The sequence below is a fragment of the Salvelinus alpinus genome, chromosome 13 (assembly GCF_045679555.1).
Source record: "Salvelinus alpinus chromosome 13, SLU_Salpinus.1, whole genome shotgun sequence".
NCBI classification, from domain to species: domain Eukaryota; kingdom Metazoa; phylum Chordata; class Actinopteri; order Salmoniformes; family Salmonidae; genus Salvelinus; species Salvelinus alpinus.
Genome location: NC_092098.1, coordinates 23195435 through 23211196, shown reverse-complemented (window position 1 = coordinate 23211196; position 15762 = coordinate 23195435). Strand labels below are relative to the sequence as shown.

Sequence of the window (15762 nt, the reverse complement as noted above, 5' to 3'; positions counted from 1 at the left end):
GGTGGTGTGGGAGCAACAATCCACCGTTTGCCTTAGTCTGGAGGATTTCATGACGGAGGTAAGCTGTGGGCCATACAGGGAGTCTCCCATCTCCTATTACTCGCACTGCTCTCTCCTCTCCGTGTGTCTTTGTGGAGAAGAAGGACAAGAAGAAAGACTCTGCGCCTGTGTATTGACTACAGGGGGCTTAATGACATCACGGTAAAGAAACGTTACCTTTTACCACTCTTCTCCTCGGCTTTCGAGCATCTCCAGGGGGCGACCATTTCCTCGAAGTTGGACCTTCGGAACGCCGCTGTTTGTTAAAGCTGAAAATGTGAATTCCATCCCTCCACTATCTCTTTTCTGGGATACGTCATCGCTGCAGAGGACATTCAGATGGATCCTAACAAGGTGAGAGCGGTGGTGGAGTGACCCCAAGCCACCTCCAGAGTGTAGCTTCAAAGCTTCTTGGGGTTTGCTCATTTCTACCGCCGCTACAGCACCCTGGCTTCCCCCCTCTCTGCACTCACCTCACTCAAGTTTTCATTCACGTGGTCCCCAGCTGCTGACCAGGCATTTTCGGATCTCAAGCATCAATTCACCACAGTCCCCATCTTAATCCATCCGGACCTGTCCCGTCAGTTCGTGGTGCAGGTCGACACCTCGGACGTTGGAGTGGGGGCCGTCCTTTCCCAGCGTTCTGTCCAGGATCAAAAGCTGCATCCCTGACCCTTCCTCTCCCATTGTCTTAATCCCGCTGAGACGAACTACGACGTGGGAAATTGGGAACTTCTTGAGGTCAAGATGGGGCTGGAGGAGTGGAGACACTGGCTAGAAGGGGCAGAACATCCATTCTTAGTGTGGACCGACCAAAAGAATCCACTCAAGGTAGGCTCATTGGGCTCGGTTATTCACTCGTTTTAATTTGACCATCTCCTAGTGCCCTGGGCTCATTCCTCTAACCTCACCAGCCATCCCGGCTACCACCGGACCCTGGCTTTCCTCCGACAATGGTTTTGGTGCCCCACCATGGTTCCTGACGTCTCCACGTTCATCGCCGCCTGCATTGTGTGTGCACAGAGTAAGACTCCACGGCAAGCTGCGGCAGGCCTCCTTCAAACACTCCCTGTTCCTCACCGCCCCTGGTCCCATATACCCCTGGACTTTGTCACTGGTCTCCCTCCGTCCGATGGCAACATGACCATCCTTACGGTAGTGGATAGGTTTTCCAAAGCCACCCATTTCATTCCCCTTCCCAAGTTACCCTCAGCCAAGGAGACGGCCTAGCTCATGGTCCAGCACATTTTCCAGATCCATGGACTTCCGGTTGACATGGTCCTCAGTTCTCATCCCGATTCTGGAAGGCGCTCTGCACCCTCATTGGGTCATCGGCCAGCCTGTCCTCCGGGTTTCATCCCCAATCTAACGGCCAGTCGGGGCGAGCCAATCAGGACCTGAAGACGATTCTTCGTTGCCTCGTCTCAAATTGTATTATAAACAAATAGGAGAATGGTTAAATTAGCATTAGTTTGACTGTTGAATTTAGGCGGTCTCATGTCTCATTCAGGAGGTCTAAGACCCCCCTGGGCTCCCCGTAATTCGCACTCTGGTGACCATGGTCATTTGGCTGACCAATAACTGTCATCCAAAATTCCATCATTGGTTATGCGTGTCATCATCATAACCAGATGTGACTGACCTAGCGGACTACGCTAATAAGACTAACCTAGCAATGAGAACTAGCAGATAGTAGTTCTGTGGACTGCCTGTTAATATAAGAGTTATTAAACATAACTAAACCGGATAACTCACTGCCTTGTCTCCATCATGATACATGCCCTTTACATCCCTACTATCATGTCCTCTTTAGAGGTTACATCTCTATCCCAGGCCATGTACCATATTCCACCTCTCTCTGGGGACTAATTGGGGACATATTGTTTGTAAATCACTGGCGACCTAAATTCATATAACAAGGCCCAGACAGAGAGAGAAATCCGCGATCCGCGTCGGTCCAATCGCTGTTTATTCATTGTTTGACTTGTATGGGAACACCCCAGCCCAGGGGAGATACTTCCTGGAGACCTAGCCCAGAGTGGCCCACCATGCTGGGGGGAGCTGGGCCGTGGGCACCCTGCCAGAGTCCACATCCCGGACGGGCCCCCAGGAGAGGGTCACGCAGGGCTGCTCAGCCTTCCATCACAAGGGAAAGATTTTACCCAGGTCAGGTCACCCCCCTATTGACACACTGTGGCTTTTCAGAACAAGAAATCTGATGACAGGCTAAATATTTTTCTCTGTTAAGCTGTTCCATTCAAATGAATAGTTGAACACAAAAGTAAAGGCCTTACTTTTTCTTCTGAATAGGTGTCAAATAGACAGAAGGACAGGTGCTAGAGGGATGAAGTGTCAGCCGAAAAAAACACTCATACCTTACAATCAATCAAACTGCCTTAAACAGAGACTAGGTTATTTTTTGCAATAAGTTCAAGCACTCTTTGGGGTTTAACATATCAAACTGCCAATGGTTGATGCAGTTAACTGGAAAAAACCTATAACAAAGCCTTTCAAGCTATTTGGAATGTAAACATTGACCCTGGGCAGGAAAAAAAAATCTCTGATAGTAAGACTTTAAAGGATCGCTGCAGGGAGTTTCATAACTGGCACCTTTCTGTAGCTACCCACTGGGCACACACTTGTTGAGTCAACGTTGTTTCCACGACATTTCAACGAAATGACGTTGAATCAACGTGAAATAGACGTCGAATTGATGGCTGTGCCCAGTGGGTACTGAGGAACAAGTGGCCCAGGGTTAAACAGAGAAAAGCAAAACAACCTGAAACAAGGCAGGAGACAGGGTGATGTGTATCACAAAACAACTGGCAAATAACAGAGAGGGGTGTAGAGTTAGTTGTAAGTTTAATAAATTGTTCAAAACTAGAGCAACATTTGCAGGTGTGGGCTGCCGTGCAATGGTGGTTTTCCTATTTCTCCTGGAATAAATAAACCAAACTTCCATAATCCGTGGCAATTTAATGCCGGAAGTGGGACATTGATTGACAGACAACCTATCAACAACACACACTATCATAAGGCAATGTCTAGTTCCACCTGTGAGGGATGGAGATGTCAGTATAGTTCTCAGTCTACTGACCTGAGTGTCTCTATCACCAGTTGTTTTAACGTCATCCTAGCAACTTATAATAACCATGCAGAAGAGCCACCCAACTGACTGGCTCCTAAACTTCCTGTGACATATTTTCCTCGACAGCCTCCTCAGCTGTTTGTGGTTTTATATGTCCACAGCCCAAGGGACTTAAGTGAAGAGACAGGGCTTCCTTCCTGTTGGGGTGTCATTATGTCTTTCCTCAGTCTGCATTCCCTGGTGAAAAATATATCATGGCGGCATCTGAATCATCTAAAGTGGCTTCTTCTTCTCATCTCCTTTTTGAGTCTGCCTTCCTTGAAGCTACCTACCACCACGGCTGCGTCTCAATCATTTAAAGTGGTTGTCTCCTTTTCTCCACCTGCACCAGTATGTGAAGGCAAGCCAAGTGAAAGCCTTACAGTAGAGGAACTTATTTTCTTCTGTCCAGAGTGCAGATGGAGGGGAGACATGGAGGAGACACGGAGGAGACACGGAGGAGACACGGAGGAAATCTGTTATGATTATTTGAGAGGCAGCCCACAACTACCTAAGAAGACTCTGGTTGTCTCTCTGGGTGTTTCTCTTCCTTTACAATCTGTTCTAGAATTAGCTTCTCAGACAATGTTTTAGAACCATCCTCTCAAACGGTATCAGTATTTTATAAATGGCCTCTAAAACCACAGCAGTTTGCGAGAATTGGCCTCAAGCAATAGTCCCAGTCGGTATTCACGCAATAATTCCCCCCATTGACCTCCATTGTAAAAGAGGCAACTTCGTCATTGATTTTATACCGAAATAACAAAAAATGCAGAAAAGCTGCTGTGTTGTACAATGTACATGTAGCCAGGTAAATAATCCCGACCTACGGTTCGCAATGCTCCCACGTAGGGACATAGAGCTTGCAAGAAGAGCCCTGTGGCTTCAGGCTATTCGGTGTGGGAGAGTGGGAAATGTGGAGACTCGGTGTCCAAGTAGGCTACACGAAGCTGTGTGTGTGGAAAACATTTCATCACAGGTAAGATATTTAACTTGTTTAGTACAGTCCGTTTGTAACTCCACTCACTACGTGTAGCTGTATAGTCTGTTTGTTGGTGTTGTTGGTCTTGGCCCATTTAAAGTGGAACTGACAGCATTTTAGCAACATGAAATCTTATAAAAATCTGTTCATATACACCCTCAGGAAGAATATTACACTTTTTAACCTTTTCATACGCGAGTTCCAAATATCTCTAACGATCGCCCCAGCGGGAGTTGTTTTATGTACGTGATGTCAGAATGCATTCACTGTTCCAAAATGTGATTGTGACGCAACAGGACAGTTAACACGCACTGCCTGCTAATTATCTATAGGCTGTTTCAACATGTCAATTTCAAATTATTTTCTAACAAGTTGTATTTTCTAACTACAGTTTGAATTGAGGTGTGTTTCACCTCATTAATTCACATAGGGAAGTAGCCAATTTCAGTGTTGCGGACAATTTATGTTTGAGGCTTTCCCTCTTCGAGGACAGCCCTTACCCATTTTGTCCACACATCAAGTATGCAGACTTGCACGAACTGGCACATTTTCTGGCTGGTGCTCACTTTGCCACCATTGTTGTTTTCCTTTCAAATAATAACTTTGGACAAGTGTGCTTTCCTATCAAAGTAAGTGCCTTATTTTCTGTATATCATGCTGTCGTTTCTACTGTAGCATGAATTATGTATGTATGGAGCATAATATATTTACAGTTTTATTCACGTTTTCAAGTACTGGTGACAATTATTACATAGATTGTAACGGACACCTATGATGTATGTAAAATACTTTTTTGAAGGTTGTACTGATCATAATGAGCTAATGCTAAGCTATTTGCCAGCTATGTGTGGTGCCATGTTTGTTGACATTATACAATGCATTCTGGGTGTCACGTAAAAGTCTGTCAGACCAAAGATGTTATAATGAGGTGAAGGAATGGTTCACTCATCTTTCGGGTAAACTTCCGGAAGTGAATGAAGGGAAGTGAATGATTGTAGACGACACACCCCCTTCAACACGCGTACTGCAAACAGACAACTCATCTTGTCTCCTCTTATTATCCTTGGTTAACGCAAAAAACAAACATGGCGGCGTGCACAAACTACCCAATAATTGTTTTACTCAATTATTTAGATCAATGTTGAGCTCAACCGTGATGTGATGAATTATAAATAGTAATTGCCATTAACTAATTCATATTGTCAGCTGAGCGTTATCTAAATATCACCGCTAGTGTTATGTCAATATTTCTTCAGTTAGCGCTAGGACTAATGTAGCTTACATTTTCCGGTTTGGATGACTGTGTATGCTGTTGGTACTTCTGTGAATGTCTGAACATGGCATCCAAAAATAAACTTGTCACATTCAGGACATAATTTTATAAGGACTGTGTTTGTGCAAAATGTTTCTGTGAAAAAACAGTGTGGCTAGCTCAAATGCTGACTGTCCAGTTTCGATTGACGCAATAATCTAAATAAGCGTTCTAATCAAACCGGACTGAGCTTCCGCTGCAGGGACCACTGTAGAATGATCACACTCTTTTGTTGGTACTTGTGAAAAGGTTAAAACATTTTCTGACAAGCGAGCACTTAGATATGTGACTCGTTTCAGGAAACTAAGGGTATGTAGCGCATCACTACTTCACAGGAGCGCCATTTGAATGTAAACTTATTTTTTTCAAATCAAAATTACAAATACAATTGTTAAAATTACAGGCCCAGTTGGTTTATTCATGGAAAAAGTCAGCAAACTTCCCGCTAGCCATGAGTGGCTGAGATAATGAGGGGGCTGGACATGCCGAGAGATGAGTTCGGATTGGTCTGCCATGTAGCACTTTCTGTCTATAATATGAGCTGGTCAGTATGTGTAGGTAATCTTTTCTAACGCAGATTTTTTTTTAAAGATATCACGTAGTATAACTGCATAAGTGTTGCGCTCCATTTTCTGGAGGACTGAGTTTTGAAATGAGTGGAATTAGAGGATGATACCTAAGGAGATGGAGCAAATTCTGGCGTTTGATTGCAAATATGCAGACGGAGTCAAAAAGAGAACACACTTCTGTGGCTGTTGTATAAAAAACCTATCCGGATTACATCTTCAAACTAAGGGCAACCATGGCATCTGTGACAGAGGGAGAAGCGTCCGTCCAGATATATTGGTAAAAGAGTCTAGTTAGCTACATTTTCAGATATTATACGTTTCTAATTTTGTCAGAAAGTTGTTTTCATTTCAAGTTAGTGTACTGTTCGCTAGCTAGCTAGTTAGCGTTACGTATTATCTGTGTACTAATATTATTCGTATCTCAGAGCTATTTGAAATGCTAGTTATAGCCTAATGTTATCTATTTAACATTGAACCTGGTTGGTTAGCTACCTGCAGATTTATGCAGGGTAGTAACGTTATGAGTTGGGATTATGCTTCATTGTTTAGCTAGCTACATGTCTAAACAAAATACTTATACACTATGCAAATAACTATTTCAATAGAATGTTTATGATGTCACTGCAACAACTACCGATAGACGTAGCTGGTAAATTCGCTCTGGCTATCTACTCTGATTTCAGTACACTCTCGTCTGAGTGTGACAGAATAACTGACGAATTTACAAACACTCAACACCCGTTTAATATGGCCAGTGTCAATAAATGTTGGCAAAAAAGGGTGATTTAATTTTTGCCAGCAGCACAGTTGCCGTCACCAACGCTCTGGATAACATAAAAACAGCCTAACCAGCTCTGCTAGGGCGTGTAATATGGTCGTAATGAACTGTTCTCTCATTTGTGTCTGGAAGTAGCTAGCAAGCTAACCAACATTAGCAAGTTAGCTTGGGTGCTTGACTGCTGTTAGGTCAGAACACTCGGATCAACCCTACTCCTCCGAAAGCGAAATGCTCTGAATTTACGAACTGACAATCTGACAACGCTTAGTTTACAAACACCCAGAGCTCACTCTGGCACTCCAGATTAAATTCACGAACACACCCGCAGTATAAGACAGCCATTAGTCTTGAATTCTTTGGTTGTTTAGTACATAGCTTCACATGTGAATCATTGAAGAGATGGATGGAACTAAACCTTAAGAGGGTGTGAACGATACTGAATGGGTGTAGACAAAGAAGAGCTCTCCAGTAGGTACCAAAACATTTAAGTTCATCAACTTTCAAAGCAGAATTACTTTCACATGGTTCCTAAACTGTAGTATATGATATACCATTTTCTAGCTCGGAGTCTCTACTTTTACCCAATGTAAAAAACACAATATCAAATGTTGCTACAGAAGACAAATGAAGGCAGTCAGTCATGGTCATTTTCAAGTTTTCATAAATTCTTAGAAGTTTGGGAATTACGTAACAGTTGAATTCGGAAGTTTACATACACTATAGCCAAATACATTTAAACTCAGTTTTTCACAATTCCTGACATTTTATCCAAGTAAAAATGCCCTGTCTTAGGTCAGTTAGGATCACCACTTTATTTTAAGAATGTGAAATGTCAGAATAATAGTAGAGAGAATTGTTTATTTCAGCTTTTATTTCTTTCATCACATTCCCAGTGGGTCAGAAGTTTACATACACTCAATTAGTATTTGGTAGCATTGCCTTTAAATTGTTTAACTTGGGTCAAAGTACGTTCATCTCTAGGAGACAGAACGCATCTCCTTCCTGAGCAGTACGACGGCTGCGTGGTCCCATGGTGTTTATACTTGCGTACTATTGTTTGTACAGATGAACGTGGTACCTTCAGGCGTTTGGAAATTGCTCCCAAGGATGAACCAGACTTTGAGGTCTACAAATTGGCTGATATCTTTTGATTTTCCCATGATGTCAAGCAAAGAGGCACTGAGTTTGAAGGTAGACCTTGAAAAACATCCACAGGTACACCTCCAATTGACTCAAATTATGTCAATTAGCCTATCAGAAGCTTCTAAAGCCATGACATCATTTTCTGGAATTTTCCAAGCTGTTTCAAGGCACAGTCAACTTAGTGTATGTAAACTTCTGACCCACTGGAATTGTGATACAGTGAATTATAAGTGAAATAATCTGTCTGTAAACAATTGTTGGATAAATTACTTGTGTCATGCACAAATTAGATGTCCTAACCGACTTGCCAAAACTATAGTTTGTTAACAAGAAATTTGTGGAGTGGTTGAAAAACGAGTTTTAATGACTCCAACATAAGTGTATTTAAACTCCCGACTTCAACTGTAGATATGCTAGCCTATTAGCCACGTTATGACTAATTTGTGATCATTGTCCTTGCTAGTTTGATTGTATTGACATTCCCAGCCTTAGTTACATTCGTCAATTTTTGTCCAAAATATTGAGTCATTGAAACTGAAACAGTGCCTCCCGAATGGAGGCAGCAAACACTGTACCAGGCCAACTGTGATTTACATCCTGATAGCAATATTTTTTGGACTACCAAGAAATGTATTGGTGAATTATATTAAATCATGCATTGAACTGCATCCCTCTGTTCTGCCAACATTGCCTTAGTGTACACTATGGAATGTTGAGTCAAATATAACCTATTTTTAAAACCTCTTATAAAGTTGGTTTTGTAGCATGAACTGGGATTTTGATCTTTTTGACTGATATTATGATTGTCTGTTTGTTTCATATTGGCAAAGTAATTAAAACGCTGGCAGTTCCACTTCAGTGTTCTGGTCTAGCATTTTCTTGAACAGGGGCACGAGGGAAGCCCTAGAATATTACGTTTTTCTAAGTAGTGAGAATGCTAGGGAGCAGCCGATGTTGAAAATAATCTTTAGACATGTACTTTTCTTCAATGTAGTTTTGTAGTTGACTAAAACTAGCAGAAAACAAGAAAATTGCGCTTGAAAAAGGTCAAGCTTTTGCAGTGAGCCACTGGGGTAACCTAGGTAACCACATGTTGTTTTCCCCACAGCTGGGCAGTGTCACTATGTTCTAATACTGACTGGGTCTATAGCAGTTTTCTAGAATGGGCCTCTCTGACGACAGCAGTGTTCTAGAATTGGCCTCTCAGATGACAGCACATTACAAAGTTGCCTGTGTCATTAGAATCATCAGCCCATAGTTATTCATAGTATAATCCACTGAGTTTCAGCCATGGATATGTCTAAAATTAGCCCTTTATATCGGTCAGTGTCACTTATTTCCAAGCTCCTCCATTATTCATTCATTCCCTCATGAAAAATATATCACACATGAATTATTCATCCCTGGATCACTCATTCAGTGTATTCACTGCCCCACAATAGGGTTTGAGCAACGTTCTCATTAGCTACTCATCAAAGGGATGGGAGGACATAACACATTTACTACTGCCCTCATCGTGAAAACATGGCTTCAGACATGACCCATACATGTCAAATCAATCATCACTTGGGTGGCTGGTGCCAGAAATAGCCTTTGCTGACACTTATGTACCTGACTTTATCAGATGGTGGGAGGATGTGACTTTTAATGGCTGAATGAGATGTTCCTCAGTAGCAAAGCTGTATAACCTCTTGGCCAGCATTTGATCATTTATGCAGTCTCCCAAGTAGCAGCCTAATCATTCAATCATTAATGATGATTCAGACCTGACAGATAATAACCTCATGATGACGTATGTTGGGAAAAGCAGGATACAACAGTCTGGAAAGTGTTGTTACAAATGCAGTGACTATATAATATCTCTACCAGAATATCAAACGCAAAAAGACTGACAATTTCATTTAACAGAGACCCTAGAGTTACTATGACTGAGATGTTACAACTGCCGTGGTGCATTTGGCTGCTGTGATAACTTAAGAGCTCATCCCAACCTTCTCTCTAAACCTGAATACATTACTGACCAACACACAAGACAAAGATAGGAAGAGATCCACACCACAATATGGTTGGCCAACACCTGCTCAAAAGATTTCAGACAGTATATAACCTACTAGACTGTAAAACTGTCAAAACAGGCCTATATTTTTATTGTATTCAAATACCAAGCTAGATGGTTGCATTTATGTCTTCACTGGCTATTTCTTCATTTGGCCTTTCATTTATATATTTGGTTATAGATCAGGAGACAGGAGTTGGGAAACATTTTGCATGAAGTTGCCCTTCTGGAATCTGTAACTATATTGTAACCATTGTGTAATTACTCAGCTGTAGGCCTAAACTGTACTTTCAGACAAGGTGTATAAAACAAATATTAAACTAGATTTGAAGCAACTGGGCCAGTTATTTTAGCATTAGTTACTAGTACAGTTACTGTGTGGTTATTTGGTAATTATGCAAGTGAATACAATTGTTTAACTAGGTATCAGTGCAACTTCATGTACAGTGAGAAATTATACAATGAGGTACCGTAGGATGATGTTGATGAGATATTGTGAATTCTTATTTATTTTAAATCCTTTTTAAACAGTCCAGGTCTGGTCAGCCACTGTGGGCTACCTGACCTAGGCCAATTAACATGTTTTAAATCAATTCGGGGACATTGGGATGGTTCTAACACAGGATAGTTGTAACACTCTCAATATGTTTAATCAGGGACAAGCTAGAATCATGTGACTCACTGTGCACATGGTCAATTTAGTCCTCAACCCTCATCTGAAGAAGCAAGACCCTGTGATAGATTTTAATGAAATTAATCTGATTTTGAGGTAAGATTTTTTTTTTTTTGACCAAATTTGTTTTTGCGCTGGCATCACCTGCTTTGTCGTTAGATTCACCAAACTTATATCAGGTTTATAACCAGTGTGTGTAGATATATTTGATGTAAGTTAACAATGCTAAAGTTTGAACATGTAAATAAATTGAAGATAGCTAATGGCTGCAAGGGTCAAGATTAATTGTGACCCGCCTAAGGAGGTCTGGGTGCTGGGAATGAAATTGATGGACCCACCAAGCCCGTACCCCAGGACTACCATACCACTGTCACAACAATGAGTCTGTTTGAGTGAACATGTCCAACATTCATTCACACACACAAAAGACACGTGTTTTTAGAACACTTCACATGTGACACCACACAGTGCTTTTAACATAGTGTTTACATATTTGACTACATTGTGTATGTACAGTTGAAATCAGAAGTTTACATGCACCTTAGCCAAATACGTTTAAACTGACTTTTTCACAATTCCTGACATTTAATCCTAGTACAAATTGCCTGTCTTAGGTCAGTTAGGATCACCACTATTTTAAGAATGTGAAAATGTCAGAATAATAGTTGAGAGAATGATTTATTTCAGCTTTTATTTCTTTCATCACATTCCCAGTGGGTCAGAAGTTTACATACACTCAATTAGTATTTGAGAGCATTGCCTTTAAATTGTTTAACTTGTGTCAAACGTTTCGGGTAGCCTTCCACAAGCTTCCCACAATAAGTTGGGTGAATTTTGGCCCATTCCTCCTGACAGAGCTGGTGTAACTGAGGCAGGTTTGTAAGCCTCCATGCTCACACACGCTTTTTCAGTTCTGCCCACAACATTTCTATAGGATTGAGGTCAGGGCTTTGTGATGGCCATTCCAATACCTTGACTTTGTTGTCCTTAAGCCATTTAGCCCACAACTTTTTAAGTATACTTGGGGTCATTGTCCATTTGGAAGACCCATTTGCGACCAAGCTTTAACTTCCTGACTGATGTCTTGGGATGTTGCTTCAATATATTCACATAATTTTCATCCCTCATGATGCCATCTATTTTGTGAAGTGCACCAGTCCCTCCTGCAGCAAAGCACCCCCACAACACGATGCTGCTAACCTTGTGCTTCACGGTTGGGATGGTGTTCTTCGACTTGCAAGCCTCCCCCTTTTTCCTCCAAACATGTCGTTATGGCCAAACAGTTCTATTTTTGTTTCATCAGACCAGAGGATATTTCTCCAAAAAAGTACGATCTTCGTCCCCATGTGCAGTTGCAAACCGTAGTCTGGCTTTTTTATGGCGTTTTTGGAGCAGTGGCTTCTTCCTTGCTGAGCAGCCTTTCAGATTATGTCGATATAGGACTCGTTTTACTGTGGATATAGATACGTTTGTACCCGTTTCCTCCAGCATCTTCACAAGGTCCTTTGCTGTTGTTCTGGGATTGATTTACACTTTTCGCACCAAAGTACGTTCATCTCTACGAGACAGAACGCGTCTCCTTCCTGAGCGGTATGACGGCTAGGATAAACACCATGGTCCCATGGTGTTTATCCTTGTGTGCTATTGTTTGTACAGATGAACATGGTACCTTCAGGCGTTTGGAAATTGCTCCCAAGGATCAACCAGGTCTTGGCTGATTTCTTTTGGATTTTCCCATGATGTCAAGCAAAGTTTGAAGGTAGGCCTTGAAATACATCCACAGGTACACCTCCAATTGAATCAAATTATGTAATTTAGCCTATCAGAAGCTTCTAAAGCCATGACATCATTTTCTGGAATTTTCCAAGCTGTTTGAAGGAACAGTAAACTTAGTGTATGTAAACTTCTGACCCACTGGCATTGTGATACAGTGAATTATGTGAAATAATCTGTCTGAAAACAATTGTTGGAAAAATTACTTGTGTCATGCACACAGTAGATGTCCTAACCGACTTGCCAAAACTATAGTTTGTTAACAAGAAATTTGTAGAGCGGTTAAAAAACAAGTTAACGACTCCAACCTAAGTGTATGTAAACTTCCGACTTCAACTGTATATTTATACAGTAATTATTATTCAATGTGTCATCATCTGGGATTTGAACTCACAACTTCTTGGTTGCCTGCATTATGATATTTATGCTATGCCACCACACCTGTATTCCTGCACTTTGGACTTCAAATTAAATCTCAGTTTTGTTAAATATACGCTCAAGAAAAACTATGATATTGTATTTCTCATAGTAATTCAGGAGTAACATTGAAACAACATTAGACAACTATACAGAATACCCTCAAATTGCTGAAATAAGTCAATTAAATCAACGATGAGAGAAAAGTCAGATGAACTGTTAACTAAAAGAGCAGTGCAGATGGCACTCTGTGCATAGATTTATTATAGGCATCGAATGTGTAGGGGAATGCTACAGACATTATTGCTCAGCAGAAAGATCAGCACACCTAAAATCCAGAAACTGGGAGTCCAAATCCCAGGTGGGGTTATATGAGATGGAACAGCGTACCACTTACTTTAAAACCACCATACCATTACTTTACTTATAATGGTTTGGGACTATCTGGGACCATCACGTGACATCCTGAAGACTGGTAAAACAAATGTCTTGAGAATATGTGTGTGCTTAATCTACGTCACTTTTGTTTTGAGCCGACTTCGCAATGGGCTTTGAACAGGGCACCTGGCTCACGCCCGGGAGGCAACCTGGTTCCAAAATGAATGCAATCATTTTTTACCTGGTGTAACAGTATCTCTTCCGTCCCTCTCCTCGCCCCAACCTGGGCTCGAACCAAGGACCCTCTGAACACATTAACAACTGCCTCCCACAAAGCACCGTTACCCATCACTCCACAAAAGCCGCAGCCCTTGCAGAGCAAGGGAAACAACTACTTCAAGGTCTCAGTGTGAGTGACGTCACCAATTGAAACGCTATTAGCGCACACCCCGCTAACTAGCTAGCCATTTCACACCAGTTACACACCCTCCCCCCTTGACCTCCTCCTTTTCTGCAGCAACCAGTGATCCGGGTCAACAGCATCAATGTAACAGTTTTGCTTCTGTCCTTCTCCAACCTGGGCTCGAACCAGGGACCCTCTGAACACATCAGCAAAACCACTAGGCAGGTAGGCTAGTGGTTAGAGCGTTGGGCCAGTAACCGAAAGGTTGCTCGATCGAATCACTGAGCTGACGAGGTAAAAATCTGTTGTTCTACCCCTGAGCAAGGCAGTTACCCCACTGTTCCCTGGGTGCCAAAGACAAGGATGTCAATTAAGGCAGGCCCCCATACTTCTCTGATTCAGAGGGGTTGGGTTAAATGTGGAAGACACATTTCAGTTGAATGCATTCAGTTGTACAACTGACTAGGTATCCCACAAAGCATCATTACCTATTGCTCCACAAAAGCCGCGGCCCTTGCAGAGCAAGGGAAACAACTACTTCAAGGTCTCAGAGCGAGTGATGTCACCGATTGAAAAGCTATTAGCGTGCACCCCGCTAACTAGCTAGCCATTTCACACCGGTTACACTGGGGGAAATCTCCTCCCGCCGGGGCAACCTGTGTCAGTTAATCAAACCCCTTCAATATCTAATGTGAAGTATTCCAAAAACATGTTTTCATATGTGAAACACGTTTTCACAAGTGAAATGTCACATGTTTTCACATCAACTTCACATAAAATCACATGTCATCACACAAGATCACACGTGTTCACATGTGGAATTCATTTGTTTTTTCCATAAGGGACACCACAAACATTCAATTGTTTAATCCAGATGTTGTAGTTTAGTTGAGAATGGCCAGTTAATGGAATGTAAAAATAATAAACATGATTAATTCTGCTGTTCTCATGTTTTCAATAAAAGCTATCAATATTTCGTTGCATGTCGTGATTTATGCATTTATTCAAACTGTTACATTTCCCCAAGCCCTGTTTCAACTGACCCGAAGGTGGGGTAATGTTTCCACAAAGTCACAATTTATCGGTTTTATTTAGAGAGATAATACCTATACCCATTTGTAGCAGACAGATGGAAGCTGTTCCTATCACGTTTTGAATGTAGTAGCTCAAACAATCTATGAGAAATTGACAAAAATGTCAGAAGTGTTACAGCCATTACCGGTCTCCCCTACAGTACAACTGTCTGGTCATCAATGTCTCATTAGGTCTCATGAAATGATCGCAGGTAAACAAGGCAAGCCACACAGTAGACTATGTGATATTGGTCGGTTTATATTCAATTTAATCCGTTAACCTGAACACAATGTCAACACTCACCTTCCCTCCACGACTGCGTATCTTCTCCAAAGCAAAAGTTATAAAACTAGGTAGCCTATTAGATATATATGCCATAGCCATATTCCCGTGATAGTACACCGATACTTGTCCCCTAGTTGAAGTTATTGCAGGTTCGTTCGACTTCAAATAATTCGCTAAAGTTTATGGTTCGCGAGAATTAGGTTTCAGGTTATGTCGGCAAACCATCTAATGACAAAATATAACATTTAGGGTACATAAACTACAGACGCGGGCGCACCGAGAATGATAATTTCCAATGACAATGTCCGAAGTGAATTTTCATTGGAATTCTAACAAAATAACTCACAAGATTGTGACTCACCGAAGGTTTACACACTTCTCAGAAAAGGATAGAACCTTAATCCGTCCGACACGGTGTGGGTGGAGCTGTAGTGAACCCACTTCGCACTGAGAGACCTGTTACGAAAAGGCTACGTATCCTCTGCCGGGCACTGGTTCAGGGTATGGGCTTTAGAAACTAGCAGCCTGGTCTCATAGGCTAGACGTAACATAGTAAACATAAATCCGGGAGTATCAAATTATACTGGACAAAAATATAAATGCAACATGTAAAGTGTGGTCCCATGTTTCATGGACTTAAAGAAAATATCCCAGACATTTCCAAACACACAAAAAGCTTATTTATCTCAAATGTTGTGCAAAAATGTGTCTACATCCCTGTTAGTGGGCATTTCTTCTTTGCCAAGATAATCC

At 41.7% G+C, this 15762-nt stretch overlaps 1 protein-coding gene across 2 annotated transcripts in view; it reads right to left on the bottom strand.

The window, feature by feature from the left end:
* Positions 1-15480, bottom strand: part of LOC139537411 (glycerophosphodiester phosphodiesterase domain-containing protein 5-like) — a 52732-nt gene extending 37252 nt beyond the window's left edge. The window contains exon 1 of one of the 2 annotated variants that reach the window (XM_071338664.1): positions 15371-15480. The gene's annotated coding sequence lies outside the window, so the exon portion shown is untranslated. The other variant, XM_071338665.1, reaches the window with a different exon arrangement.
* Between the last annotated feature and the right edge of the window lie 282 nt (positions 15481-15762).